The sequence below is a fragment of the Schistocerca serialis genome, chromosome 2, assembly GCF_023864345.2.
Source record: "Schistocerca serialis cubense isolate TAMUIC-IGC-003099 chromosome 2, iqSchSeri2.2, whole genome shotgun sequence".
NCBI lineage: Eukaryota > Metazoa > Arthropoda > Insecta > Orthoptera > Acrididae > Schistocerca > Schistocerca serialis.
In genome coordinates this window covers 1063901835-1063929558 of record NC_064639.1, presented here as the reverse complement: position 1 = coordinate 1063929558, position 27724 = coordinate 1063901835, and the positions used below count along the sequence as shown (strand labels likewise).

General features: G+C 40.9%; 1 protein-coding gene across 2 annotated transcripts in view; it reads right to left on the bottom strand.

Moving 5' to 3' along the window:
- Positions 1 to 27724, bottom strand: part of LOC126458519 (nitric oxide-associated protein 1) — a 245603-nt gene that overhangs the window by 99650 nt on the left and 118229 nt on the right. Inside the window, exon 1 of one of the 2 annotated variants that reach the window (XR_007585647.1) lies at positions 1443 to 1592. The exons of the other annotated variant lie outside the window; for it this stretch is intronic. The gene's annotated coding sequence lies outside the window, so the exon portion shown is untranslated. Of the gene's footprint in view, positions 1 to 1442; positions 1593 to 27724 lie in introns of those variants that run through there. 2 annotated transcript variants of the gene reach the window in all.

The window sequence follows — 27724 nt, the reverse complement described above, 5'->3', positions numbered from 1 at the left end:
TCAAGGAGAGGTATCACCGCAGTGAGTCGATTGATTAGAAGAGACAGTGACATTTAGTGAACATCTAGAAAAATAAATATGTGTTGTTTGAGCTAAAATATCCGAGATGGCTTTAGGCAGATAAAATACTTCCCGAATTTCCAGGGTATCGTAGTTTTCTTCCCCAGTAATTTCCCCATGTTTTCGGTTTCCCCAAAAGTTCCCACAGAAAAATATTTTGCCTCAAAACTGTGAAAAAACCACAATCTGGGTCGCTGTACAGACAACACAACATTTTTCAGACAGCGCAATATATTTCAGAAGTTTGTAATCTGCTGAATATTATTGCACAACCTATCAGCCAAACCTACACAAGTTCAATATTATTGAACATCTGCAGATATCGAGCAACAATATTGAAAGTGCAAAGGCCGTTTTTTTCTTTTAGTTCTGGTCCTGAATTTGTATTTGCCAGCATTTATTGTTTAGCAATAACAATAACTTTAGAGCGAATTTTCAAACACGGCCGTGAATGATACAGACTTGAGAGACGTAACCATATAAAATGAGTAAGACAGCTTTGCGCAGGACGCGATTGCACGCTCTAGAGATACACACTGTAAAAGGAGAGTGTATCTGCGCCGCTGCTTCCCGCTTGCATGGCACACGCCACGTTGCCTCCGCGTCAGCTTCCCGCTGCAAGCTGAGCGTGGGCGCGTTCCATTTAGCTTGGCAGAGATAGCGTCTTCTTATCGCACGCGCGCGGTCAGAGGAAGCTGGTCGCTGCGTCACTGCAGGCCTCTGCTATTCAGACTGCAGCTGCAGGCGACTTCTGTGACCACTGCGCTGTACAAAACAGAAACCACTTTTAATGTGTACACCCCCAGCGCCTATGCCTTTAGGCTATTAACCTGTATCGCTACTTAAATGCCCAAAGGAGACTGTGAACTATAATTTGTTGCGCAAGAATTTTTTTTTATTAATGCTAAATTATGGCCCTGCTGACTTCAAAAGGGTGGTGGAATAGTGACACTGTAATTTAATTTTGTGACCACGTCAGATACGAATGTAATGAAAGCCAAAGTGGCCATAAGTTCTATTATTTCCTGTAAATTTTCACACAAAACGAGTGCAGAAGCTGCACTGAAGTATAACACGAACATGTTTAATAACAATTCACTGAGAAATTATCACAAGGACATGAAACAGTTACAAGTAACTATGGTTGGCGGAGATTCAAGACAAGGAGCCGAGAGGTAGCTTACTACGTTATTAGCGCACCGATCCGTTTCCGCGATCTGACGATAGTGATTGCCAAAATCTTATATCGTAAAATTCAGCATGCTAGAACGGCGTCTTCCTCCTACTCACCAACAATCTAATGTTTATATACTAAGATGGTATCTGTTCTTTCGGACATGCAGCTTGTTAGAATGAAATTACAATGAAATGAACACCCTTACCTGCTTACAGGCGTTGACATACGTCAGCGGGGACAGATAAAAATGCGTGCCTCGACCGGGACTCGAACCCGGGATCGCCTGCTTATATGGCAGACGCTCTATCCACCTGACCCACCGAGGACATAGAGGACAGTGCGACTGCAGGGATTTATCTCTGGCACGCCTCCCGCGAAACCCATCTTAGTATGTATATATAGTTAAGGCTCACCGACCACTTGACCATCTTCTTCTTCTGTGCGAATGCACACACAGTGCCCGAACTCTTACGGGACTCGACAACGCGCCGCGAGTAATGAGTATAATGGGCGGGGGCACTACAAATGTAGTGCGGGACAATTCGTTGAGAATGTGGGTTTCGTGGGAGGCGTGCCAGAGATAAATCCCTGCAGTCGCACTATCCTCTATGTCCTCGGTGACTCAGATGGATAGAGCGTCTGCCATGTAAGCAGAAGATCCCGGTTTCGAGTCCCGGTCGGGGCACACATTTTCATCTGTCCCCGTTGACGTATGTCAACGCCTGTAAGCAGCTAAGGGTGTTCATTTCATTGTAATCTAATGTTTACTGAGTACATTACGACCTTTATACGCCCAAGCCAATTGCAATTCTTTTTAACAGCGTCGTGTTGTCCGCTAGTGCTACTGTCGAAGGTTACTGTGTCGGACAACGGCTGTGAATCTCGAAAAGCTACCTAGGGCAAACTTTACATGACGCTCTAATTTGAGCTACAGAGTGAAATGACTACTTCTCACACCGAATTCTACGAGCAGAATTCATAGTAATTCTCCCACTAGCAGTGGAAGAAGTGCCTTCTTAGTTTCTCCTGTCTTCCCTCGTAACATTCGCCTCTTCTTCGAGAGCCAATCCTAGCTTCTCACGAACAGTAATCCAGTGACAAGTCTCCACTTTCCTGGGCCGTCCTCCCGCTTCTCAATAATTTTCCAAAACTACTACCTCAGACCAGGCTGACCAACGAAATTCCCACACTTTCGCGCCCAGAGGTTTACAATTAAAGAAAGGAATTTGTTTTGGATCTGTCCTGTCGTTGCTTCAAAAGAGCGCGTTAACTAGTTGTTTCCTACAACCACCAAAAGATTTCTATCCGCTTTATATAAATGAGAGCACAGCCACAGGTATTTGTTGGACGGGAAAGTTGCACTCTCATAGAATATTTCCACCTTGCCTGCCAAGACCATAGAGCCACAAATACCTGTTGCTTTCTGTTGTGGATTGGCAGGAGCCAACCCACGGAGTTTGGAGGAAGCCGAAAGGCACGCGTTTAAGCTGACTCAGGCTGGCGTGAGGTCTAGAACAGGGCAAGGAATTTAGACTTCAGAAAAAAGGTGGTACTTGGTGGAATACTTAACTTTAATCTATTAATGTTGAACGTAGCTCTTGTCTGTACATCCTTTACAATATCAATAGCAACTGATAATGGCACCTTGCTAGGTCGTAGCAAATGAAGTAGCTGAAGGCTATGCTAACTATCGTCTCGGCAAATGAGAACGTATTTTGTCAGTGAACCATCGCTAGCAAAGTCGGTTGTACAACTGGGGCGAGTGCTAGGAAGTCTCTCTAGACCTGCCGTGTGGCGGCGCTCGGTCTGCAATCACTGATAGTGGCGACACGCGGGTCCGACGTATACTAACGGACCGCGGCCGATTTAAAGGCTATCACCTAGCAAGTGTGGTGTCTGGCGGTGACACCACACTTTCAAAGAGCCACGATAGTGTCCACCGGTATATTGCTCTCCTGTCGGCAGACTGGCTCCGTCTTCTCTGCATTCTCCGCCTTAGGCTCATTGTTGCCCGCCTTCCCGGACCTTTTACTGTACTTTACCACGCCCTCATCGCCAGCCCAGGTAAACTTAATTTTGAAGAAATAAAAACGCCTATAAGTACTTCATCTATTGCCAATCACTATTGGATAATCTTTAAAAAAAAGAAACAAATAAGCTACTGGGTCTACAACTTTGCTTCCGCCGTTTTCTCTCGAAGTTCGGGGCTTTATTGTGAAAAACTTACAAAAAAAATATGATTCATAGTATTGCCCATCGCTGGGCACTACATTCTGCCATCTTTCGGATAGCATACGAATCCCGTGGTAGAAGAACTGGGCGTCTTTTGTGGGGATCCATGAATCGACTCAAATTTGGATTTGTTCATATGATCGGAAGTGCTGGTCAGCCAGACTGTATGCCACTGATCGAAAAAGGTGTTAGTCAGAGAGAGTAACGTATGGAGAATACGGCGGGACGGATAGGACTTCTCATTTCAACGTTTCCATGTATATTTTGACGGGTTTTGCGACATGGGGTCGAGCACTGACCTGCTGCAAAATCACCCTTACGTGTCTATCGCTGTATTGTGGCCGTTTGTATTTCAGTGCTGGGCTGGAACGCATCAAATGCTTTCGATAATGAGGTCTTGTGACTGCCTTCGTCTGTTTCAGTAGCTACGAAAACGTTCTGTCTGCCACCGCCATGCTGGTCTTCGACATCAAATTCACCGTTATTAAGGCATTGAAAGCATTTTCTGCACGTTCTTCCACTAATAGTTCCCTCACCTTTGGTCTTACCAGCATTTTAAGAGCCACAGCCGCAGATTTCTTCATGTTAAAGCAGGAAATTAAAACTTGCCGCAAATGGCGAGAAATAGGTACGTAAGCTGACATACTTACCGAGAATAACCTTATGATGCAATCACAAATCATTTTTATGGTATTATATTTACAGGTGCCTAAGCTCATTGTATTACACCTATGGCCAACCACCTGAACCCCACTTGCAGCTACTGCCGTCTATTGCAAAGTTGTAGACCTAATATTTTCAAAGCAAAGTAATTCGAACTACATATCACTACATATAAATTGCATCTCAAATATCGATAATGTGAAAGTCCACGAAACCGTCGGTTAAGCCATCTTTCAAATGTATCAAGAATAAATGCGGGATAAGTGCAGAGTCATGCATATGCAGGGCGTCTCAGAATGAACTGTGAGTTTTGCCGCAATGAATACGTCTACAATTTCTAGTTTAAAAGTCGCATTTACGTGCCACTACGAGACATCACACTCAGGCAAGTACCGTCTACAGCAGATTGGCACAGGAAACATTCTATGGCCTTTTTTTTAGGGTTCCATGCCTCACTTGGTAAAAATGGAAACCTTATACGGTTGCTTTGTTGTCATCTGTCTGTCCGCTGTTAAAACCATTCTTCTGAGAAAGAGGTCGACGTATCACGTTGAAATTTATGTCATATACTGAGGTGTAGAGTCCCTTGGCGGTGTAAAAAATTGAAGCTTCTAAGTCAATGCAGTAAATAGTTACGGCCATTTATGTTACACATTTTAATAATCGCAAACTCACTCATCAAAACCTATAGGATACTTCCCGTTGGCCTAGAATCATGAAATTTGGCAAATAGCAGGATTTCACGTAATACCAAAGGAAAAAAGGGAAACTGTAAATTTGTAATTATAACACACGAAAAAAAATTTTATCATTTGTTATTAGACTGTCTGTCCATCCGTCTGTCGAGACCCCCTTTTCTCAGGAACGGTTAGACGTAACAAGTAGAAATTTATGCTGCATACTTAGGCCTAAGGTCGCTTGGCGGTGTAGTAAACGTTAGCTTCTAAGTCAATGCCGTCAAAGAGTACGCCATTTATGTCACATTTTGATTGTTAGAAACTCTCTCATCAAAACCCATAGGGTAGTTCCATTTGATCTACAGTGATAAAATTTGGCAGGAAGTAAGGTTTCACAGTACAAGTAAAGGAAAAAATCCGAATGTGGTTAATTTGTAACTGCATCACATGAAAAAAATTTCTTTTCTCATTTGTTATCCGACGTCAAACTTGAAATTAGAACAGTGATTTTGATTGTCAAAGTCAAAGTCAAATATCAGGCAAGGAATGACTTTATTGCTAGTCCGCGAATGTTTGTTTCACATACAACATGAAACGCCGTGTCTATGTGCAACAATCACTCCTTGATATCTGATGATGGATACATTCCGAAACGAATCATATGAGCTATAAAGTCACTCCTTGCCCAATGTTTGACTTTTACCATTGCGACTCAGTCAGCCTGGACCGGAGGACTACTGATTATGATAATAATGGTCGCCTGCCTCCTGCATGACTTTATGTCACTGAAATTAAAACATTCTCGAACTTCTGAGACTCCCTAGGACCGGAATCTTGCCAATATCAATTTCGATAACAAGCCAAAATGGTAGAGATTCTCTATTACCCGAATAGAAATGTCTATATACATAACTAATTTTTTACGGAACCCTCAGTGCCAGACTCCTACTTGCTCCTGGCCTATTTTTTATACTCATCGTGTACTGTTGATGTAGGAAAGCTGTTTGGACCTACAACTAAGATCCTTCGTCTTCTCCCCTGCGTTCATCCCGTCTAACACGGGTTCCACTTTTCCGGGATTTGGCAGATTATATTTTAGTGTTTAATTTTGTGGCCAGACGCCTCTTGCCCCTTCCCTTCTGGCTCCAAAGTCGTCTAGGCAACCGGGGGGGGGGGGGAGAAGTAATTGTGCTCCATCCGTCTGTGAATCGTGTAAATGATGGGTTAAACTTTCTTCCATATTATGTTACTAATCATCTGAATACTTTAATTCCTATTGGTACAGCATTAATTATTATTGTAATGACAAGTATGCTTGTGGGCATTACCGTATTTTAGCTATTCGTGTATCGTACTCTCGGAGGAAATTGATTAAAACATTAAAACATTTGCATAAATAGGCGTTGAAATATTATAGAATGGAAGAGGATGTACTGTAGACGAAGGTGAGATGGGGGATATGGTACTGCGAGAAAAATTTGACGGAGCACTGAGAGACCTGTCTAAACAAGGCCCTGGGAGTAGACGATATTCCATCTGAACCGCTGATAGCCTTGGGAGCGCCAGCCATGACAAAAGCTCGCTATATGATGTGCAAGAAGTATGAGACATGCGAAAAACCTTCAGACTTCAAAAAGAATGTAATAATTCCAATTCGAAAGAAAGCAGGTGCTGACATGTGTGAATATTATCGAAGTATCGGTTTAATAAATCATGGTTGCAAAATAGTAACAGGAATTTTTTTCGGAAGAATGAGAAAATTAGTAGAAGCCAACCTCGCGGAATCACTTTGGGTTCCGGAGAAATGTAGGAAGACGTGAGACATTACAGCGATAATGGAATGTAGTCGAATTAAATAAGGTGATGCTGAGGGAATTAGATTCGAAAACGAGATACTCAAGGTAGCAGATGAGCTTTGTTATTTGTGCAGCATAATAACTTATGACGCCGAGGTAAAGACAATATAAAATGTAGACTGGTAATGGCAAGAAAAGCGTTTCTGAAAAAAAATTGTTACCATCGAATATACGTGTTAGGAAGTCTTTTCTGAAACTACTTATATGAAATGTAGTCATGTATAAAACTGAAAAAGGGCGATAAATAATATAGACAAAAAGAGAATAGAAGCTTGTGGTGCCACAGCAGAATGCTGAAGACTGGATGGGTAAATCACTTGAGTAGTGGAGGAGGTAATGAACAGAATTGGGAAGAAATGAAATTTGTGGCATAACCTGACTAGAAGATGGAATTGGTTGATGGAACACATTCTGATACATCAAGGAATCACGTATTGTGTGTGGGAGGAGGAGGGGAGGTAACAACTGTTGAGAGAGACCAAGAGACGAATCCAGCAAGCAGATTCAGAAGGATGCAAGTAGCAGTAGCTATTCAGAGTTGAAGAGGCTTGCACAAGATAGGGTATCATGGAGAGTTGCATCAAGCTAGTCTTCGGACTGAAGACCACAACAAAAAAGAAGTGTCAAAGATCGCGAGGTGGCGAAGTGTAGTAGTATAATTTTTCATCGATACCGTGAGGCAAAGCTATGTCAGTGTCCTAAAACATGACGATAGTTTCATTTTCGCGCACAGATTGTTTAATTTCAGTCTAAATTTCCGTTTCCCAGTGCACCACGATGCTAATGTCTAGCTGCACACGATCCAGAAAATAATGTTACGGGGTCAGGGATTTTCTCTGCCTCGTGATGACTGGGTGTTGTGTGATGTTCTTAGTTTAGTTAGGCTTAAGTAGTTCTAAGTTCTAGGGGACTGATGACCATAGATGTTAAGTCCCATAGTGCTCAGAGCCATTTGAACCATTTGAAATAATGTTACTGTGAATATCTTAGATTGCTGTGGCTAGAAAACTAATTAACGGTACAAGAAATCGTATCAAATTTAAAAACCGACTGGTTTCATATCACACCTACATAAATCACCCCTTATTTTCTGTGAAACCTAAAGCTGCTTCCATACCGGTAGTGCTGGGTCGCGCAAAACCGTGGAAAGGGATTTGGCTTAACGTGGAGCGTCCGGTGTGGACGTCAAACTGCTCCGGTCTGCAACAACGAACAAATTCCGCCCAGTGTCGGTGCATCAAAGGAAATAGTTCGAGCGCGGCTCTTTTTGGACAGCCGGCCGAAGTGGCCGTGCGGTTAAAGGCGCTGCAGTCTGGAACCGCAAGACCGCTACGGTCGCAGGTTCGAATCCTGCCTCGGGCATGGATGTTTGTGATGTCCTTAGGTTAGTTAGGTTTAACTAGTTCTAAGTTCTAGGGGACTAATGACCTCAGCAGTTGAGTCCCATAGTGCTCAGAGCCATTTGAACCATCTCTTTGGACAGCGTTTCCTGTTTTCCATTGTTATTGAAGCGGGCGCTTGCATAATGGAAATTGCTGCGCACCTACGAACACATTTTTTTTTTATTCTCTTGATCGGACAGCTTTTTGAATAGAATTACCTGTATCCGATGTGCAGTAACCACAATCAGATTCTATAACAGAAGTAAACGAATGTACATTACTAGGTACTACATGACGAGATTGGAAACAAATGACAGAAGTGCTGCTCTGCGCTACGCGCTTGTCCACGTGATACTCGCACCACATCACTCACAGGGAACTGACAGCGAACATGGAGTGTGTGGGGAGCAGGACGGTGCGAATGGTCTGACACTCGAGAGAATGTAATAGAAATAGAGCAAAATTTCAATACTCGAACAGGGACGCCATTTATCTCTATAGCAAATTTTAGGAGCCAGCTTTCAGGATTAAATCTACGTATAGTAGCCTAGGAAATCAGGTTTCCAGGTCCAAAAATAGGAAAACCGGACTCGGCGTTTTATTTAGTTGGACATTTTTGCCCTGAAGTTGGATAACGTATTTTAAATAAAAATAGTCAGTTGGGCGTTTTCAGTTGTTTATTAATCACCGATTGCAGTCAGTTTCTTTTGCGAGGTCAACCTTAAACGCTCTTAAACAAAACAAAACAAAACAAAACAAAAAACAGTCAGTAAACACGCTTATAATTTCGCAGTTCTGATAGCAACTTCGTGCTCAGTTTTCTTAATTGCTCAGTTGTCCTGCTAAAAATTTTCATTAAACAAAATAAACAGTTATCCGTTCTTCTGGGGTGGAATACGAAAAAATATTTTATAACGCCTGTCATTTCAATAACATTTATAAAGAGATAGCCATAATATGTAGTTTTCATATTTCTCGTTCGAACTCATTTCATCCGCACTGTTATTTTTCTTGGAAATCTTTTTGTGGAACTCTTAACAGGATAATTTTAAGTTACACAACAACAACAACATCTTTGTGATTGTGTCGGTTGGCACTTTATTGCCTTTCGTTGTCTGCAGGACTTTCATCGAAAATTGGAAATTTGTGGTAAGTTCTATGGGACCAAACTGGTGAGGTCATCGGTCCCTAAGCTTACACACTACTTAATCTAACACGCTAAGGACAACACACACACACCCATGCCCTCCGACGAGGGGAGCTGTGCGAACCGTGAAAGCCACCCGAGACCGCGCGGCGACGTTTCTGAAAGGTCACGGTTTCGATGTTGGCATTGTGACCTAAAATTGCAAAGTACAATTTTACCAATTTCAATAATTTTGAGTAAAATTCTTTATTAGGCAGTAATTTGAAACAGTGGCGTAAATAATGGACCGGCAGTGCAGGAGAGGGGGCGGTAAGGTGGGGAGCATATTTTGGGGGACTCCAAACTGACTTTAATGATCTATTTAAAAACGTGTTCTTATACTCCGTTTAGCCGTGGAAACACTTTAATGAGATATCAAGTTGTGTTCAGCTGTGCGCGGCGTTTGATTAGTGTTATTTACAGCACCTTACCTTAATATCGTCCGATCGGTGTCAAAATCCTTATATCAATTTCCGGGAGTCTCATGAGTATATTTTAAAACTGCGGCCTATAGCACGGTAACCATTCACTCACATGACGAGGCATTAGCCTTTTTTAAGATCGTCCGATGACCGTCCAAATCTTACAGCAAATTCAGAGTGTCTCATAAGCGTATTTTCATATTCGAGCCTGTAGTGTGCCATCCACTCATGCTCGTGACGAGGCATTTGGCTGCCTTAAGATCGTCAGGTGGCCGACAAACTATTATAGCAAATTCCACATCTATCACCATCTTCAGAATTTTATATCAACATAATCAAAATTGTTCTCTGCACTGCGGCAGCCGCTCACGTTCGTAGCAAGGCATTTGGCTACTAGATCGCCGACTAAAACTGCTCTCAAGAATAAAAAATGTACTAGTGCGTTGCAGGTTTATACAGGGTGGTCCACGGATAGTGACCGGGCCAAATATCTCACGAAATAAGCATCAAACGAAAAAACTACAAAGAACGAAACTTGTCTAGTTTGAAGGGGGAAACCAGATGGCGCTATGGTTGGCCCGCTAGATGGCGCTGTCATAGGTCAAACGGATATCAACTGCGTTTCATTAAATAAGAAACTCCATTTTTTATTACATATTCGTGTAGTACGTAAAGAAATATGAATGTTTTAGCTGGACCACATTTTTCGCTTTGTAATAGATGGCGTTGTAATAGTCACAAACGTATAAGTACGTGGTATCACGTAACATTCAGCCAGTGCGGACGGTATTTGCTTCGTGATACATTACCCGTGTTAAAATGGACCGTTTACCAATTGCGGAAAAGGTCGATATGTTGTTGATGTATGGCTATTGTGATCAAAATTCCCAACGGGCGTGTGCTTTGGATGCTGCTCGGTATCCTGGACGACATCATCCAAGTGTCCGGACCGTTCGCCGGTTAGTTGTTATCTAAGGAAACAGGAAGTGTTCAGCCACATGTGAAAGGTCAACCACGACCTGCAACAAATGATGATGCCCAAGTAGGTGTTTTAGCTGCTGTCGCGGCTAATCCGCACATCAGTAGCAGACAAATTGCACGAGAATCGGGAATCTCGAAAACGTTGGTGTTGAGAATGCTACATCAACATAGATGGCACCCGTACCATATTTCTATGTACCCGGAATTGCATGGCGACGACTTTGAACGTCGTGTACAGTTCTGCCACTGGGCACAAGAGAAATTACGGGACGATGACAGATTTTTTGCACGCTTTCTATTTAGCGACGAAGCGTCGTTCACCAACAGCGGTAACGTAAATCGGCATAATATGCACTATTGGGCAATGGAAAATCCACGGTGGCTGCGGCAAGTGGAACATCAGCGACCTTGGCGGGTTAATGTATGGTGCGGCATTGTGGGAGGAAGGATAATTGGCCCCCATTTTATCGACGGCAATCTAAATGGTGCAGTGTATGCTGATTTCCTACGTAATGTTCTACCGATGTTACTACAAGATGTTTCACTGCATGACAGAATGGCGATGTACTTCCAACATGATGGATGTCCGGCACATAGCTCGCGTGCGGTTGAAGCGGTATTGAATAGCATATTTCATGATGGGTGGATTGGTCGTCGAAGCACCATACCATGGCCCGGACGTTCACCGGATCTGACGTCCCCGGATTTCTTTCTGTGGGGAAAGTTGAAGGATAGTTGCTACCGTGATCCACCGACAACGCCTGACAACATGCGTCAGCGCATTGTCAGTGCATGTGCGAACATCACGGAAGGCGAACTACTCGCTGTTGATAGGAATGTCGTTACACGAATTGCCAAATGCATTGAGGTTGACGGACATCATTTTGAGTATTTACTGCAGTAATATGGTATTTACTGGTAATCACGCTGTAAGAGCATGCGTTCTCAGCAATGATAAGTTCACAAAGGTACACATATCACATTGGAACAATCGAACTAAAATGTTCAAACGTACCTACGTTCTGTATTTTAATTTAAAAAACCTACCTGTTACCAACTGTTCGTCTAAAATTGTGAGCTGTATGTTTGTGACTATTACAGCACCATCTATCACGAAGCGAAAAAAGTGGTCCAACTAAAACAGTCATATTTCTTTACGTACTACACGAATATGTAACAAAAAATGGGGGTTCCTGATTTTAAAAAACGCAGTTGACATCCGTTTGACCTATGGCAGCGCCATCTAGCGAGCCAACCATAGCGCCATCTGGTTTCCCCCTTCAAACTAGACAAGTTTAGTTCTTTGTAGTTTCTTCGTTTGACGCTTATTTCGTGAGATATTTGGCCCGGTCACGATCAGTGGACCATCCTGTATAATGTTGTGTGTGTAGCTTCTAAGAAGAAAATTGCAATAGGTGGGGCATATTGTTTGACATCATATATTTGCATGCCAGGCAATTTAAAAAGTGTTTTCAGTTTGATCGCCGGTTTCAAATTAGAAACAAAACTCCCGTCAAATCGGTTTGCAAACCACGCAAATGCTAACGAAAGAAATGAACGCTGTTAGAACTTTCCTAAAACTCGGTTTGGATATCGTGTCTTAAGAAAAGTTAACAAGCCGAGCAGACGTTAATTTAGCTTTTACTGCCAAGTCTGTCAGAATGAGCTTATAGTCGTCTTGGCTTATGAAACGGTCTAAGTCGAGATGAAGGGGTTGAGTGGTGAGCGGCGTTGAGTTAACGATTTGTTTAGCGCTAGTTCAGAGCTCACTGCCTCGTTCGCACCGACCGCAGACCGAGTTACAGTGTCAGATGTCTATACCTTCAGCAACACACGCGAACTAAACGTCACTGATTTTGAAAGTGCAGTAACTTTTGATGAGATGTTTCATTTGATCTAAGTTCGTGAAGTGCTTGATAAATGTTATTAGTTACATTACTTTTATAGTGTGTCAGATTGGGAGCCGGCCGGAGTGGCCGAGCGGTTCTAGGCGCTACAGTCTGGAGCCGCGCGACCACTACGGTCGCAGGTTCGAATCCTGCCTCGGGCATGGATGTGTGTGATGTCCTTAGGTTAGTTAGGTTTAAGTAGTTCTAAGTTCTAGGGGACTGATGACCTCAGAAGTGAAGTCCCATAGTGCTCAGAGCCATTTGAACCAGACTGGGAAATTTTTGATTCGCCTGTAGATGAGGAAGTGCAAAAAATGTTCAGATACTTACAAATATGAAGAATATATAAGCATAAATCACATAAAGCATGAATCACATAAAAAGGCATACTAGTGAATCCTGTAGACTCGAGGTAGATAACTATACTTCGGCATCTAAGAGTACCGGTAATCGTTCCTCGAACGCGACATCGCTATCAGCGCCGTCTTTTTCATCTGTTGATATTGACCCTTCAACAAAACGATTCAGGCAAACTCGTTTGATCGTCCCACGAAACATTATGCAGACTAGGGAGATGATTTGCTGGTTCATATGATATTTAATGATTACCGAACATTGCAAACTGTCGAGTATGAAGTTTTCCACGAATACACCAAAAAAATTAATAGCTGTTGATGGCACAGCTTATAAGAACAAATGCAGAAGGTTGAAAACATTGCTTTAAATAAACATCTGGTATTTGGACTTCAGAAAGTAACAAATGATTTATTAGTGTGGCCGCCCATTTTATAGAAGAAATAAAATTGCTGTCAATTTTGATTTCTACTTCGGAAATACAGCTGGAAACATAGGAAATGTTATTCGACATGTATTGGAAGGCTGGCACAGAAGTTGAAAAATAGTGACTGTAGCTGCAGACACTGCAGCTTCAACGGGAAAGCCCATTAGTGTAATTTTTTTAAACGAAATCATTTCTGTGTCGCTCATGCTCTCAATCTTGCAGCCAAAGGCTGTATAGAAACAAGACAGGCTAAATGTACGATACAGCACAGCGAATAATAATAATAATAATAAGTAACTAGCTGTGAAACTTGATTTTCTAAAATTGTAGGATAGTAAAAAAAATTTACAAACGTGCAACAACAAATTATGAAACAACTAAAGCGTTGCTGGAAATAATATTACAACAAGCATCTAAAGACAGCAATAATGGTTTACTCAGAGTTGACATACGCCCATCTACAACGTCAGAACTGATGAAGGCAATGAAGCCGTAATAAGCTTATATACTAAAATAAAACATCAAGCAGCATACTGTTTTCCAATTCTCTGCATAATAATAATCAGTTATTGCAAGTATTAAGTAAATGCCGAGCCATTGTTTCATTTTAAACATAGCTCAAAATCTTCGTGTGCCTTGGTCACGATGTGGAAGCAAATGAATCTGGACGTAATCAAACTAAAGCAAGTAGTTCACACTCGCTGGAACAGTACATTTTACATGCTCGATTGCCTACTAAAGCTCTGCCACTTTACAAACACAGAAATCACACCCAGCAAATCTGGATTCGCTAGAGTGGTTATTGGTAGAAGACATCATGGCTCGCTTACGTCCATTTGACAAGGTAACTGCAATTTTATCGGGGGAAAAATATCCGTCATTATCATCTGTTATAACACTTGTATGCAGTCTACAAAATGCCATAAATATGTAGCAAAATCCCAGTGACAGAGACAGGCAAATACTTACCAAAGGTAAGAGGAGGACACCCATAACATTCCAGGTCTTGAATGGCAGCAAACTTGTAGATTCAAAGCATCCATGAGATCTTCTCCATTCCCTTCACCTTGATGATGGTATCCATGTGGTCGAATAATCAAAGTGACGTTACCATATCTTTATACGGTATGCAAGGATAATCCCAGTCAATTCCTTGGCAGAAACGTGTTAAGGGGACATTCTATATCCTATGCCGCTAACGTTAAATTAACGAATTTTGTGACCCATAATCTTGGAAAAATTTTAAGATACCAACTTACAGTTTTCCATAATCATTGAATGCGCCTTTCTAGATACACTTAACTAGAATTATTACTAAAATTGTATTGTGGGGCATGTTCTTGTGATCGCTCTAAGCCTGTTGATACCAGTGCCTGCCAATTTTAAGTGTATATTACAGCACTGAGGATTTTGCGGATAATAAAACAAAAAAATACGACCAATGCTGTTTCTCCTTCCAATTGTATCCTGGAATGTGCAAATCGACTGGCAGTTTGTCTAGAATACCACTTCCTTCTGTAATACGTGTTATGCTGCTGCGCTGGTTGTGTTCTGTGTACCCCATTATATAGCAAATCATCAGCGTCAATGCAGCTGTTTTGTGTCGTGGGGCCGGCCGCGGTGACCGAGCGGTTCTAGGTGCTGCAGTCCGGAACCGCGGGACTGCTACGGTCGCAGGTTCGAATCCTGCCTCGGGCATGGATGTGTGTGATGTCCTTAGGTTAGTTAGGTTTAAGTAGTTCTAAGTTCTAGGGGACTGATGACCTAAAATGTTAAGTCCCATAGTGCTCAGAGCCATTTGAACCAACCATTTTTGTGTCGTGGGAAAACCGAGCCATTTAACTAGTGTTCCATTCCCTCGACGTCTTATGACGCGCTCTATGAGAAAAACGTGTGGTTCTGAGCTCTTCTGCATTTCCTCGGTGTAAAATCATCCCGAAATTTCAGTGCCATTGCTATCCTTTAAGATCTAAGTACTGGGATTTCTTCTCTACACTTTGGAAACTGCCAATATCTCACTCAACCAGTTTGGGAGGTATGGCTTCTCAAATGCCGTCTTGTGTTTTAAGATATGCGCCAACACCTGCTTTAAATTTCTGTTTACGTGGATGCAGCATTTTAATACAATTGTACACCGTATCTGTGAGTCCATTATCACGAACTTCGATTGGTCTCATTTTTATTGTGCTCTGTTTGCCTCGATTATGCTGCGCATTTATTTCTGGGAGGATATATGTCCATTTGTATGAGCAGCGAAGATTAAAATCCATCAAAATTTGTGCTTTTATTGTTCTATTCAGACGTTCCACGATACTCGCCTTCAGGTGGGTAAATATTGAGTAGAGATGTAACCCATACCGCTGCATCACAGTCTTGAAATACCAATTATAAAACCCTCCACCGTGATCGGTTTGGAGGTTGTCGGGGCATCGATTCGTCCTTGTCTGCAACAAACGCTCAAACACATTCTCGACACTTCTGCCCGTTTTTGTTATACCTTTGCATAAAAAGGGGGATAGATCTGATGTCAACAATTACCGTCCAATCTCCCTTCTAACAGCTTTATCCAAAATTTTTGAGAAAGTAATGTATTCAAGAGTAGCTTTACATATCTGTAAAAATGAAATACTAACAAAATGTCAGTTTGGTTTCCAGAAAGGTTTTTCAACAGAAAATGCCATATATGCTTTCACCAGTCAAATTTTGAATGATCTGAATAACCGAACACCTCCCATTGGGATTTTTTGTGATCTCTCAAAGGCTTTTGATTGTGTAAATCATGAAATTCTGCTAGACAAGCTCAAGTATTGTGGCATGAGTGGGACAGTGCACAAATGGTTTAATTCGTACCTAACTGGAAGAGTGCAGAAAGTTGAAATAAGTAGTTCTCGTAACATGCAAAGATCAGCACATTCCTCAAACTGGGGAACTATCAAGAATGGGGTTCCACAAGGGTCAGTCTTGGGTCCTTTGTTGTTCTTATTATATATTAATGATTTGCCATTCTATATTCATGAAGAGGCAAAGTTAGTTCTCTTTGCTGATGATACAAGTATAGTAATCACACCTGAGAAACAAGAATTAACTGATGAAATTGTCAATACTGTCTCTCAGAAAATTACTAAGTTGTTTCTTTGTAAACGGACTCTCACTGAATTTTGATAAGACACAGTACATACAGTTCCGTACAGTGAATGGTATGACGCCATTAATAAATATAGACCTTAATCAGAAGCATATAGCTAAGGTAGAGTATTCCAAATTTTTAGGTATGTCCATTGATGAGAGATTAAATTGGAAGAAACACATTGATGATCTGCTGAAACGTTTGAGTTCAGCTACTTATGCAATAAGGGTCATTGCAAATTTTGGTGATAAACATCTTAGTAAATTAGCTTACTATGCATATTTTCACTCATTGCTTTCATATGGCATCATATTTTGGGGTAATTCATCACTGAGGAATAAAGTATTTATTGCACAGAAGCGTGTAATCAGAATAATAGCTGGAGTCCACCCAAGATCATCCTGCAGACATTTATTTAAGGATCTAGGGATATTCACAGTAGCTTCTCAGTATATATACTCTCTTATGAAATTTGTTATTAACAACCAAACCCAATTCAAAAGTAATAGCAGTGTGCATAACTACAATACTAGGAGAAAGGACGATCTTCACTATTCAAGATTAAATCTAACTTTGGCACAGAAAGGGGTGGATTATACTGGCACTAAAGTCTTTGGTCACTTACCAAATAGTATCAAAAGTCTGACAGATAACCAACAAGTATTTAAGAAGAAATTAAAAGAATTTCTGAATGACAACTCCTTCTACTCCATAGAGGAATTTTTAGATATAAATTAAGAAAAAAATATTAAAAAAAATTAAAAATAAAAAACACAAAAAAAGTAGTTATATTAACTTAAGTATGTTGTTAAATTAACCTAATTATGTCATGTATTGGAAAATTCGACTCGTTCCACATCATTACGAAATATCGTATTCATGATCCATGGAACTAGTATTAATCTAATCTAATCTAATCTAACAGGTGATGCCCACGCAAATTTGGTGTATGTATCAGTAACCAGTAAAATATATTTGAATCCATTATTCTCATGTGAATATTCTCTCACATCTATAAGATCGGCCTGCCATATGCCATTCAAACCTTTAATCATAACATGCCTACAAGGGTATGTTTTTCGTGTTGGTTTGTGCAGTTCTCGAACTACTGTCTCCATACTTATTCGATCACACCTCTCTCTAAGCTCTGACGTCATTGAGACAACCTCATTCGAATGAGCCGTATTGCCTGCAGCAGCTGTTGCCATGAGCAGTTGTAGTCGAGCTGTTATCTCATTGGGGTCATCGTAGTATGAGGGCACTGACTGCTGACTCTTTTATGCTGAATTTCAGTACCATCACCACTGCTATACCGAACGTCTAATAACAATGGTTTTATAATGTTTCTGTATTTCGCACTGCACTTGTTTCCTGCTTTCCTGTGTACACCGGTCAATTGTTGCATTTCACCATACAACTCCAGATCTTTGGGGGGAAACTTTACTGTTTTGAGTGTTTGAGGAAAATGAGATTCCGTAGACCTGGTTTTCTTTGAAATTCCCTATCCCTTATCTGTAATAATTTTTCATTTAAACTTATAGGCTGTAAGCCCAACGTGTATGGTTTCTCGCCACTGACGCCGAATATTTTGTCTATTGCTGTGATGGTTAATGAAACCGACAATAGCATCATCATCGTTTTGTAATTTCGCAAAGAGTTCATCGAGAGATCCAGTAACTGGTTTAAACGTTTCTCGCAGTGTCTGCTACCGATCCAAAAACCCTACCCTCAGCAACCGTAATTTCTCATGAGTCGCCGTCCGTGCAGCAATGATATCATGCTTAATTGGCATCTTGCTATATACTAAGCGGGGTGTCTCACAGGATACACCCTACACAAATTTCACTCAATCTTTACAGTTAAGTCATGCAGTTTCTTTTGGTTTCCTTTAACTTTTACAGCTAAGCCGTCTACTTCCTTTCTCTGAATGATGTCGGTGTGCACCTTCCTCAATCGTAGCATTTAATTCATTGATCAGTCTCAGAAGGGTCCGGGCATACGTCTATAGCTCCGTAACTTTACGTTCGAAGGACTGAAATTTTCCATCTATGTACAGACGCATTCCCTATCTATGCACACCTATCTCTCAGGCTGATTGCCTGACGTATGTGCGAATTTGTCCATGGTGTGATGTATACTGACATACTCATCGCTTTTTTCATAGTTATGTATACAGAAACTCCTGTAATTTCGTCTATAACTACCTTCAGTTTTCTTGTTTTATCAATAACAAGAAACCCGCACCGTGTGTGATTCCAAGAATCGGCAATTATCTTTACAAAATCCCTCGATTTTCCCCAGTGCCTCACTTAATAAACCACTGTTTCAGAATTCTCTCGCAAGTCTCTGCACACTCCGCTGTATTTTGGCAAAAGACGTAAATTTCAATATGGCAACAAGAGAAGTGTGTAGGTTTTACTCCAAATTCGCCACTCATGACATTTCCCTAAAAGTTACAAATGCTTAACAAACCAGGCAAAAATAAATCGCTGAATTTTTGGTGGAATCCTTTTTAGATGCAAACCAAAACAGCAGTGATACATCTTGAATGATCCCATGCAAGTGTGGGCGTGTATAGGTTCCACTTAATATTTATAAAAAAAGATATGTGCTCGGATTTGAAATTTCCTGGCAGATTAAAACTGTGCGATGGAATGGCACTCGAAACTGGGAACTTCGCCTTTTGTGAGCACCTGCTCTATCGACTTTTCCGACTGATCTGTCTAAGCATGACTCACTAACCTCCCTCATAGCTATACTTCCGACAGTATTTTATGTCTTACGTTCCAACTCAGTTCAAACGGTAGAGTGCTTGTTTGTGGAAAGCGGAAGTTCCAAGTTCAAGTTCCCGTGTGGCACACAGTTTTAATCTGCCAGGAAGTTCCAGATGTGATATATCGGTTGTGATCTACATCTACATCCAGGGGCGGATCCAGGATCTCGGTCAGGGGGGGGGGGGCAAATTTTTTGGTACCTGCCTTCCAAAAAATTAATTCCAAAAAAAACCATTAATACTCTATAAGCGCACACACAAACACACACACACATATATATATGTATATATATGTATATAACAGAATTATGTATGTATATATATATATATATATATATATATATATATATATATATATATATATATTTCTGTTTTTAGTTTAATTGTGTATCGCTATGTGTTAAGTGTGTTTAATGAAATAACTTACTGTATTACCTAAAAAATATTCTTCAAATACGACACGTGCACTTGAAAAACTCTGTTTGTCTGCTAATGTAAAATAATCTATAAAAATGCTAATGTTCATTTGTTTCCATTCTTAAATCTTCGAAATCAATTTCTTTCATTTGACAGAATGTTGCCATCGAATTCGCGCATGTGTTTATACGCAGCAATGACGATACGACTGCGAAAAGTTATAATAGGATATTTGACTGTGCTCAGGAAATCATCTTATATTGTTAATTACGTCATTTTATGCTCATAATAAGCTGTTTTTCCTCATGAATGTAAATATTAATAATAAGAAATTTATTTATTTCTTCTTGTAAAAAAAAAGAAATGAAATAAAAATGCAAAAGTATAAATAAAATGAAATTTAATATTAAATATGTATATTCAAAATACTGCTCTTAAATATTAAATTGTAATCTCCTTCTAAGCCCACCTTTTTAAAATCTTGTAATTACTTTTTCTACATCTACAGGAATCAGGTAATGAATATGCATAAGTGCAAGACCAAGGAGGCGGTTTTCATTCATCGATGTTCTTAAATAAGTTTTCAGGCGCCGCAACGACGAAAACGATCTTTCAGCAGATGCAATTGTCACTGGAAGCGTTGCCAGGACCAATAAGAGCTTACGTATTAGAGGATATGCATCCTTATCACATCTAGCTAATATGTCAAGGGCGATGGTTGGAAGCTCTTTTTGTCGTTTCTTTTCTTGATTCCATTTCTCTCGCCACAACATAATTTCATCCCGTAACATAAGAGAAGCAATGCCTTCGTCCACGTCAAGCAACGAACCGAAGCGGTTGGTGAGGGACTCTGCAATGTTTTCAGTTTCACCTGCAGAGATCTTCACAATACTTTCTGGACTGGAAACAGAAAGGTTGAACACACCCAAAGTTTCACAGAGAATCTTTCTCGTAAATCAGTTATAATGAAGTCCAGTAGGGGAGCATAGACTGTTACTCTGTAATATTCTTCTGCCAAATTTGTTTGAGGGTTGTCACGATAAACTTGGCGTCGACCGTGGCGAGGTATGCGAGGGATATTGAGCTCGATGCCGGTGGCCACCCAAAGTGTTCGCACGCTGTCAGTTTCTTAACAGTCAAACCGCACCTCAACACAACCTTCTTGACTTCAGCGGTTCGCAGTAGTTTCTAATATATGATATTTTTTCTGTCAAATCACGCTTCTAGGCCTACTACAGTGGTGACTTACATTATCACAATCGTGTTTCAATGAATTTGAGAAGCAAAAAATGCGAAGCCTACGATTTTTTTACGTTGGTGTTTTACGTCCTATTGACAATGTGGTCATTTGAGACAGTTTATTGCTAACGTATGGTAGCTTAATCTACAGACATCACTAACACCGATACCCAAGGGGGAACACGAACACAGTCTTCGGGTACCCGCGGCTCATGACAGCGCCTAAAGCTGTTCCGCTACAGCGACCGAGTACCATTGGGTTTTCAGAGTCCTGTGAAATACTTATGAACTGGTGGCGAAATATATATTATCAATAAAATCATGTGGGAGGAAAGCAGGTGGGGGATGATGGCATTGCCCGCAGCTCGTGGTCGTGCGGTAGCGTTCTCGCTTCCCACGCCCGGGTTCCCGGGTTCGATTCCCGGCGGGGTCAGGTGTTTTCTCTGCCTCGTGATGGCTGGGTGTTGTGTGATGTCCTTAGGTTAGTTAGGTTTAAGTAGTTCTAAGTTCTATGGGACTGATGACCATAGATGTTAAGTCCCATAGTGCTCAGAGCCATTTTTTGATGATGGCATTATAGGATTCAGAAACAGGACGTAAACAATAAAAATTCATGAACTAGCAACAGGAGCTCAAACACTGTTATGAAATTCATGCTTTTTTCAGATTGCGGCAGAAGCGTACGCTTAGTACCTCAGAATAAATTATATTGATGAGGAAAACGCATCTTCCTCAGTCTTTGGCAGAGTTGTCCTCTGCACTCTGGAGAAAGAGGAATGAATCTGAGTTTTCTAGATTTCAGTATCTGTTTGAATCTGCTGACCGCACCATTTGTATTCTTACTGGACAAAATAAAAAATAAAATGGGAGAATGGATTGTGAATGAATCCACAGACGTTATTTTCGTGTACATTATTACGTTTGGCTAATTAATGTTTGTTCACATTCCGCATCAAAAGTGAGAAGAAAGCCAAAACGGGGGAGAAGCGTTCATCCAGATCGAAAGGTGCAATTTGCAACTAATGAGAATATTTTCAAGTATTCCTTCGGTGCTCATTGTCTAATTATCAACACCATCTCTTTGCAAATTGCCACTAGAAACAAAATCTTACATGCGCACTGCAGGGAAAGTGCTAAAAAAGGGGCACACATCGCTCATGCCTCAGCGAATATTATCATTTTATTCGCAAGTATAGTTGTTTCTTCTGTAGTTTATTCGCTAAATGGAAGAGGCTTCAAGGTCTCTTTTTGAATTGTTACATCAAACTGCGTGCCATTGTTTACATCTTCGACTTCAAGTAAAACGTACTAGATAGGCCGACGTAATCAGCCCATAAAGCAGTCGGAAAACAAGATCGGTCAAGCACTAGAGGGGGGGGGGGGGCAATTGCCCCCATTGCCCCCCCCCCCTTGGATCCGCCCCTGTCTACTATATCTATACTATATCTACATCTACATCTATGCGTACAAGGATACTGAACAAATCGCACTTAAGTGCCTGGCAGAGGGTTCTTCGAACCACCTTCATAATGACTCTCCATTGTTCTACTCTCGAAAAACATGCGGAAAAAACGAACACCCGTATCTTTCCGTGCGAGCTCTGATTTCCCTTATTTTATTACGATGATCGTTTCTCCATACATAGGTCAGCGTCAACAAAATATTTTCGCAGTCGGAAGGGGAAGTTGGTGACCGAAAGTTCGTGAGAAGATCCAACCGCAACGAAAAACGCCTTTGTTTTAATTATGTACACCCCAAATTCCGTATCATATCCGTGACTTTCTCTCCTCTGTTTCTCGATACTACAAAACGTGTTGCCCTTCTTTGAACATTCTCAGTGTACTCCGTTAATTGATAATGATCCCACACTGCACAACAGCACTCCACAACAGGACGGACAAGCATAGTGTAGACAGTTTCTTTAGCATTGTATCTTAATGTTCTGCCAATAAAACGCCGTCTTTGGTTCGCTTTCCCCACAATATTTTCTATGTGTTCTTTCCAATTTAAGTTGTTCGTAATTGTAATTCCTAGGTATTTAGACGAATTTATTGTCTTTAGATTTGACTGATTTATCGTGTAACCGAAGTCTGACGGATTCCCTTTAACACACATGTGGCTAACATCTCACTTTTCTTTATTTAGGGTCAGTTGCCAATTTTTGCACCATATGGATATATTTTCTAAATCTTTTTGCGACTAGTTTTGATCTTCTGATGACTTTACTAGTGATAAGCGACACCTTGCCTCTAAACAACCTAAGATGGCCGCTCAGATTGTCTCCTAAATCGTTGTTATAGATAAGGAACAGCAGGGGGCCTATAACACTACCTTGGGGAACACTAGAAATCACTTCTGTTTTACTCGGTGACTTTCAGTCAATTACTACGAACTGTGACCTCTTCGATAGGAAATCACGAATCCAGTTTCACAACTGAGACAATATTCCATAAGCAAGAATTTGATTAGAAGCCTTTTGTGAGGTACGGTGTAAAAACCTTTTGGAAATCTGGAAATACGAAATCATTTTGAAATCCTTTGTCGACAGCACTCAACACTTCGTGTGTTTCACAAGAACGATGTTTTCTAATTTCATGTTGACTGTGTATCAATGGACCATTCTCTTCGAGTTGATGTTTGAACACAATACATGTTCCAAAATCCTGCTGCATATAAACGTTAATGATATAGACCTTTGAATTATGTATTACTCCTATTGCCTTTCTTGAATATTGGTGTGACTTGTACAACTTTCCAGTCTTTGTCGAGCGAGCGGTTGTATATGATAGTTAAGTACGGCGCTATTGTTCCAGCACACTCTGAAAGGAACCTGGTTGGTTTACGGTCTGGACCGGAAGACTTGCTTTTATTAAGTGATTTAAGTTGCTTCACTACTCTGTTATTCATGTTGGCAGCTATTCTTGATTCGAAATATGGAATGTTTACTTCATCTTCTTTGGTGATGGAATTTCGGAAGGCTACGCTTACCTCTGTTTTAGCAGTACTGTCATCGATTCTTGCCGCTAGCGTATGGGGCTTTTCTATTCCCAACCTAAAGTCCTCCAGCAAGTTGTAACACGCTTTTGCATCAGGTTATAAAACTCCATTCCGAATTCTAGGTAAGTATTCATTATCTAGACCTATATGTAAAGTTTTACTTTTAGTATAGTAGTAGCGAATTGTAGAGTTAACCTTTAATTCACTCTAGCTATGATCCACATATTCAATGAAGCGTAAAGCCTTGACACCCAAGTGTAAGGATCCCTATGTCGCTAAAGACACTGCTGCAAAGTGTTTATTATCAACTTAACACTATATGTTGACTACATTCTTCTGCAAAATAAGCTCTTTTCTTTGGTTTCAGCTACACTGTCACAAACGATTATGGCACAGGACAGAAATGAGGGAAAGAGTGCTGGTGGCCCCTTATTAAGGTCATCAGAATCAGAGAGATTTCTATTACGGAACCAATACACTTGATCATTATTGTAGGGTTGGTCTCACGAGTGATTTGTAAAGAACCTCCTTTGTAGGCTGACTGCATCCGCCCGGTGTTCTACCAATAAACCAAAGACTGTCACCTGCTTTATCTGACTCTGAGCACTTTGGGACTTAACTTCTGAGGTCATAAATCCCCTAGAACTTAGAACTACTTAAACCTAACTAACCTAAGGACATCACAAACATCCATGCCCGAGGCAGGATTTGAACCTGCGACCGTAGCGGCCGCGCCGTTCCACACCGAAGCGCGTAGAACCGATCGGCCACTCCGGCCGGCTCTGCTTTATCTACGACTGAGCCTATGTCATCGTTCCATTTCATAGCTGGGAATTCAAAGATTTGGCCGATTTCACCTGCGACTCTTTGTTAATGTAGTTTTTTTTCGGTTTGTGAAGCGAATAATTTTGCATTTATGAACATTTAAAGTAAGTTGCCAATCTTTACACCACTTTCAAATCTTATCAAGACCTGAGTGAATATCTGTGTAGCTTTTCTCAGACAGTACTTCTATATATATGTCTGCCTCCGTAGCTGAATGGTCAGTGTGGGTGACTGCCATGAGGAGGATCCCAGTTCGTTTCCCGGTACTTCCATGGACTTTTCCTTGCTGGGAGGACTGATAGGGGGTGCACTCAGCCTCTTGAAGCCAATTGAGGAGCTGCTCGACGGATTAATAGTGGTTCCAAGGTCAATACATCCTACAGCGACCAGAAGAACGGTGTATTGAGCACATACCCCGCCATAATGCATCCAATAATACCATTGGCAGAGGATGATACAGAGATCGGTCGGGCGAGGAATTTCACCTTACTTCCTTACTGATAACTGTGACCGAGCGAGGTGGCGCAGTGGGTAGACACTGGACTCGCATTCGGGACGACGACGGTTCAATCCCACGTCCGGCCATCCTGATTTAGGTTTTCCGTGATTTCCCTAAATCGCTCCAGGCAAATGCCGGGATGGTTCCTTTCAAAGGGCACGGCCGAGTTCCTTCCCTGTCCTCCCATAATCCGATGAGACCGATGACCTCGCTGTCTGGTCTCCTTCCCCTACAACAGCAACTGATAGCTGTGTCATTTGCGAAGAGACTGAGGTGACTGTTAACATTGCCTGCAAGATCATTAATATGAAGCATAAACAGCAAGTGTCCTACACACTAGTAGGGGGACAAAGACAGCATGAGGACGTTTTGTTTTTTTATTTATTTATTTATTGTTCCGTGGGACCACATTTAGGAGAAGTCTCCATGGTCATGGAACGAGTCAATACATGAAATTATAACACGATGGTAGAAACAGTTAAAATGAAATATAAGAAACATATTCAGGCGACAAGTCGTTAGTTTAAATAAAGAAAATCAAGAATGTAACACTGGAATTTGCTTAATTTTTTAGCTCTTCCAGGAGCTCCTCCACAGAATAGAAGGAGTGAACCATGAGGAAACTCTTCAGTTTAGACTTAAAAGTGTTTGGGCTACTGCTAAGATTTTTGAGTTCTTGTGGTAGCTTATTGAAAATGGACGCAGCAGAATACTGCACTCCTTTCTGCACAAGAGTCAAGGAAGTGAATTCCACATGCAGATTTGATTTCTGCCTAGTATTAACTGAGTGAAAGCTGCTAACTCTTGGGAATAAGCTAATATTGCTAACAACAAACGACATTAAAGAAAATACATACTGTGACGGCAATGTCAAAATTCCCAGACTATTGAATAGGGGTCGACAAAAGGTTTTCGAACTTACACCATACATAGCTCGAAAAGCCCGTTTTTGAGCCAAAAATACCCTTTTTGAATCAGAAGAATTACCCCAAAAAATAATACCATATGACATAAGCGTATGAAAATATGCGAAGTATACTACTTTTCGTGTTGAAATGTCACTTATTTCAGATACTGTTCTAATGGTAAATAAAGCGGCATTTAGTTTCTGAACAAGATCCTGAACATGGGCTTTCCACAACAGCTTACTATCTATCCGTACGCCTAGGAACTTGAACTGTTCCGTCTCGCTTATAACATGCCCATTCTGTCTGATTAAAATGTCAGTTCTTGTTGAATTGTGGGTTAGAAACTGTAAAAACTGAGTCTTACTGTGATTTAGCATCAAATTATTTTCCACAAGCCACGAACTTACATCATGAACTACATTATTTGATAATGTTTCAATATTACACACAAGATCCTTCACTACCAAGGTGGTGTCATCAGCAAACAGAAATATTTTTGAATCACCTGTAATACTAGAAGGCATATCATTTACATAAATAAGAAACAGCAGTGGCCCCAGCACCGACCCTTGGGGAACGCCCCATTTAACAGTGCCCCATTGGGACTGAACATCATTACCACTCTCAATATTGCGGAGGATTACCTTCTGCTTTCTGTTCTTAAAGTAGGAGGCGAACCAATTGTAAGCTACTCCCCTTACTCCATAATGTTCCAACTTCTGCAGTAATATTTTGTGGTCAACACAGTCAAAAGCCTTCGTTAAATCAAAGAAAACACCTAACGTTCGCAACCTTTTATTTAATCCGTCCAAAACCTCACAGAGAAAAGAGACTATAGCATTTTCAGTTGTTAAGCCATTTCTAAAACCAAACTGTACATTTGACAGCAAATTATGTGAATTTAAATGCTGCAGTAACCTTGTATCTACAACCCTCTCGATAACTTTAGCAAACACCGATGGCATAGAAATAGGTCTATAATTGTCAACATTATCCCTGTCTCCCTTTTTATAAAGTGGCTTCACTACTGAGTACTTTAATCGGTCAGGAAACCGACCACTCCTAAAGGAAAAGTTACAGATATGGCTAAGTACTGAGCTAACATACGTGGAACAATACTTCAGTATTCTGCTAGATACCCCGTCATATCCATGAGAGTTCTTGGTCTTTAGTGATTTAATTATTAACTCAATCTCCCTCTTGTCAGTATCATGGAGGAGCATTTCAGGTAACAGTCTCGGAACACTTTTTTCTAAGAGCGCTATATGATTCCCTGTTGGGACTAGGTTTCTATTTAGTTCACCTGCTATATTCAGAAAGTGATTATTAAGTACTGTACATATTTGCGACTTATCAGTAACACGGACATCCCCACTACGCACTGATTCTATATTCTCGACCTGTCTCTGCAGACCAGCCACTTCCTTTACGACTGACCATATGGTTTTAATTTTATCCTGAGACTTAGCTATTCTATCTGCATACCACATACTTTTTGCCTTCCTAATAACTTTTTTAAGCACCTTACAATACTGTTTGTAATGGGCTGCTGCATTTAGATTTTGACTGTTTCTAATGTTTTGATATAATTGCCACTTTGTTCTACAAGATATTCTTATCCCTTTAGTCAGCC